Below are 4,854 nucleotides of genomic sequence, written 5' to 3'. Positions count from 1 at the left end.
TACAATTAAGATGCATTCCTAACAAATCAGTATTGAGAAAAAGATATGGGTTACACCAGCTTTTAGAGAACGAATTCAGAGATCGTCATTTATGTCATAATGTATCGGATGAACTACAAAATGCAAACCTCATCCCTGAAGCATATTAGATATTTTTCTTTTTCAAACCTCATTAATCATTTTATGAACTTTTCTGTCAATTTATTGTCTTGCGTTTTAGATACTATTTAGAACTTGAATGCATTTTTTTCTATTAAATCGAATAAGTGATGTTGCTGGCGAAGATTGTAGGGTGGCTGCATGATTGTCAACTTGCATTTCATTGTCAATCTCTCAGAAATTCAAGCAATGGAGAATCATCGACCAAGCTCGCCTTCGGCAGTGGATTGATACCATCACGTATAATAGTCAACGATCCTTGCTCGACTTCGACAGTTGATTGATACCACTACGGAGGAAGTCAACAACTCTCTCCATTGAAGCCGTAGAAATTATTTATGTAAATGACTACTAAAAATTATTGAATGAAAAGTTTGATTGGTCTTGAATTTTGATATTTATCTGTCCGGAACAAGTGAATGCAATGAAATTTTTTTTTTCTTCTTCGGAACTGTTTATATGCATCACATGTTCTTGATGTTATATCTGAAAAGTGTTTAGACGGAACAACAAGGAGCAATGCGGCATGTGTATCGCTGTGCGATTTTACTAGTTATTATAATTATCATTACTACTTTCAGCTAAGGAAATATAAAAGGAAACCTAGTGAAAAAATCGGTTTCACCTATTTGCCACCCACACTTTTCCTATTTGCCACCCGCATTAATTACCACCCCCACTTATCCTATTTGCCACTCATACAATTTTTCATAAATCCTAAATACTACCTCTTGATTTTATGTTTACACCCACTAATAAAATCACTCAACTATTAAACCAAAAAACAAAAACCCTAAATTACAAACCAATATTTCTTCTCCATCTCCGCTAACCAACTACCACTTCACCTTCCGTTTCTTTAATTTCTTCTGTAGATTGATACATCCATAGAAATATGGTACTCAAGAAAAAGAAAAATACCAACTAAATTTGCTATGTTCATTTGGAACATATATTGTTTAAATATAATTTATTCTTGACTGGTTTTGAATCCACTTCAAGGCAGTTGTTCGTATTTAGATGCAAACGTCTTCATAACCTAATGTAATCCGTCCATTGAAAAATGACAAAATCTTGATGTGCTCGTCCATTTATGGTAGATATAAAGGGTTCCTAGTCTTTCAGTTAGTGAGTTATGAACGAGTACATATTTCAGAAAACTAAGACATAGATTGAACCTTTTTTTGTTTGTTTGTAATCGGTCGTTTTTGAAAGACTTAGAACTTGTTTGTTTGCAGCTGACTCGGCGTCTGAATCTGAGTCAACCCCTGACTCGGACCAGTCAGCAGTCAGACCGTTTGTTTTCCATTTTGAGTCAGATCTGACTCGACCTCTGACTCAGACATAACCCCTGACTCGGACTCATTTGAGTCAGGTAACAAAATACCCCTGACTCATGGGACCAAACCACTGACTCACTTATTTCCGAGTCAGATGAGTCAGATCTGACTCAAAACAAACATATCGACTCAGATCCAGATGAGTCAGGTGATTTCACTCAGATCCAGATGATTCAGATCCAGACGACTCAGATGAGTCAGGAGTAAACAAACATGGTGTTAGTGCATTCCTAATTCGGGATTTGGCTCTAATTCAAGGTTAATAGACTTTAATGGGTTTTTAATGAAAATGGAGATTACGAAGAAGAAGATAAATAAAAATGGTAATATCTAGCAAATATTATTTGATTTTTGTAGGTGGTAAATAGGAAAACTGAAATTGAAAGTTGGATTACTTTAGAAATTCTAATGGAGGTGGTAAATAGGAAAAGTGTGGGTGACAAATAGGTGAAACAAAAAAATCTATGAATATTAATATGGAAATCCGAGGAGAAAGATAATCCCGGGTTCGAGCTTGTTTTTCAGTATACACCCGACCCGCCCGAGTCCTCTGCGGCTAATATCTTCTGAAGAATCTCAACAGTTATAGCTAAGGCTGTACAAGAACCGGTCACTTGTCCCTGTACCGGACTGGAACCAGAAAAACCGGACCGGAACCGGTATAGACGGTATAGGGATCGAGACTGAATATGAGAACCGATATAGGACTGGGTACATGGAACGGTTCTTGGGGAAGTACCGATCTGTACCGGCTTGAAAGTCCCGGTTAATAAGCGTCGTTGATTATAATTTATGGATTGATCTTAACCATCCATTCTAGGCTAGGTTTATAAGAACATTTCCGATCTGTTTCTCATTTTTATTTTCACTTTCAGTTTCAGTTCTTCTTCACTACGAAGAAGAATCTCACGATTCTCACCATCGCATTCTTCCCTTCTACTGAAGAGTCTCACCATGCTTCATTACTTCTTATTTCTACATATTCTTCTTCTCTGTTCACCTCTTCTTATACGTTCTTCTTCTTCATCTGGTTTAGGGTTCTTATGTTTTTCATCTGCTACTGCTAGCTACTAAGGTAAATCGATTGCATCTTCTCAATGCTCTTACGATTATACAATCTGGGTTATGTTTAATTTTGTCTAATTGCATGTTTGATTAGGGTTTTTTTCGATTTGGTCAGTCATTGAGATGGGTATGAGATTTGTTTGATTTAGGGTCTTTTTCTTCAGTGATTCAACAATAGCAACACCACCACTAATTGCATATGTTAATTATGTTTGATTTCAGAAACTAATTGCAAGTAATTGTATACCAGTGAAATATTGGTTTGGTGAAGACGAGACAGCAACCTGTGGAAGCAAATTAATTGGAAAGTGTAGATGGGTCTGGTAGAGTTTGAGCTGGAGAACTTGAATTGGTGATGGTATGTTAGTTGCTGATACAGGTAACTGGTGGTGGTATGCTGCTCGAATTACAGAAGAAGAGAGTTGGGTTTGAGCAGAAATTGAAGAAGAAAACATGAAGAAGGTTGTTGTTGAAGGAGGGATTAAATATGCACTGGTGGTTGGTTGCTATTGCAGTGATGGAGATTTAAAGGGTTTGTGAATGTATGCTTTACAGGGAAAGACCATGAGGCAGTGAATGGAAGAATGAAGTTGAAGTGCAGTGAGCTGTAGGTAATGGTGTTGATGTTGTGCTGTTAATGAAGGAGATCAAGATAATAACTTATGGTATTGGCTGTGAGTTATTGAAGCAACAAAGGTGAATGGGTCAGATGCAACTCTTGTGCAGGCAATAAGTTACAGAAGGAGTTGCAGGTAACGGTGAACTTGACTTGCATATGGTGCTGCTTTCGGTATTTGGAGAATGGTGTTGGTGGATCGATTGTTAGAGCAGGTAGAATGAGTGGGTTGGTGCAGCAAAGCAGCTACAACTATTGCTTGATCTGGTTATTACAGTTTGAATTGATTTTGACTTAGTTTTAGGCGAGAAAAACCATGGAGAAGATTGATGTTTCTTCCATTGGTTTGTATAATTGAATGAATGCTTGTTAACCGATACCCAGAACTATGGAATTACATAATTTTTTGGTTAGCTGCAAGTTTAATTACATAATTATAATTATAATTGATGAGATACATTCCCATGGATCAGATTGGCTGACCGATTCACGCTCTGCAACTCGGGCGCTCAACTCGGTTTCCATTTTTCTTCGAATCTTCATCGTTTTTCGAGGCAATCAATCCGTTTCCAGGTGTTTTCGTTTCTTTTCGTCACTAATGATTGGTGTTTCAATCATCTTCATTTTTATTTTTGGTTAGTTTCCCGGTTCCTGCTCTTGTTTTTCAAATATTAGCTGTTGAAAACTTTCGTTAGGTCTACAATGCCTTCTGTAATTGTAGATCTCTCAAAAACTCTTGAAATTCATCCATCGATTAATTTGATGAATGAGAAAGATGATTTACGGTATGAAGCTTGAAAATATTCACTGATTGGTCGTTTAGATTTTGTTCATCTTAAATTTTCGGATGCTGCTACGATTCTTAGCAATCAATCAATGGAAACTTAAAGACAACTATCAACTTATACCACTGGGTAAAGGTTTTTTCACTATCAAATTATCTAATATGGAAGATAAAGATTACATATCTTCTGGGAAATGGGAAGTTCAAGATCAAATTCTTAAGGTTAGGAATTGGATTCCAAATTTTCGTCCTTAAAATCAAAGAACATCAAAAGCCATGGTATGGGTTCATTTTCCAGGGCTTAGTTTGGAGTATTGGGATGAAGAAACCTTATTCACTATTAGCAGAACAATTGGAATTCCTATTTGAAGCTTGAAAATATTCACTGATTGGTCGTTTAGATTTTGTTCATCTTAAATTTTCGGATGCTGCTACGATTCTTAGCAATCAATCAATGGAAACTTAAAGACAACTATCAACTTATACCACTGGGTAAAGGTTTTTTCACTATCAAATTATCTAATATGGAAGATAAAGATTACATATCTTCTGGGAAATGGGAAGTTCAAGATCAAATTCTTAGGGTTAGGAATTGGATTCCAAATTTTCGTCCTTAAAATCAAAGAACATCAAAAGCCATGGTATGGGTTCATTTTCCAGGGCTTAGTTTGGAGTATTGGGATGAAGAAACCTTATTCACTATTAGCAGAACAATTGGAATTCCTATTAAAGTTGATGCTGCTACATTACAATACCAGAGTGGTTATTATGCAAAAGTTTTGATTGAGATCGATTTAGCCAAGACAATTCCAAATAAACTTTGGATAATTACTAAGTATGGTGCGTTCTCTCAGGGTGTTACTCTCAGTAAACTCCCTAAATTTTGTTCT

At 36.3% G+C, this 4,854-nt stretch overlaps 1 long non-coding RNA gene across 1 annotated transcript; it reads left to right on the top strand.

The window, feature by feature from the left end:
- Positions 1 to 2,375: 2,375 nt before the first annotated feature.
- On the top strand, positions 2,376 to 3,633 carry LOC113297839. The gene is made up of 2 exons (XR_003333760.1): positions 2,376 to 2,574; positions 2,787 to 3,633. It is a non-coding gene; the product is annotated as an uncharacterized LOC113297839 (long non-coding RNA).
- The last annotated feature ends 1,221 nt before the right edge of the window (positions 3,634 to 4,854 follow it).

The sequence above is a fragment of the Papaver somniferum genome, chromosome 7, assembly GCF_003573695.1.
Source record: "Papaver somniferum cultivar HN1 chromosome 7, ASM357369v1, whole genome shotgun sequence".
Lineage (NCBI taxonomy): Eukaryota > Viridiplantae > Streptophyta > Magnoliopsida > Ranunculales > Papaveraceae > Papaver > Papaver somniferum.
Note: the sequence above shows the minus strand (reverse complement) of the source record. Positions and strands in the feature narration are given on the sequence as shown.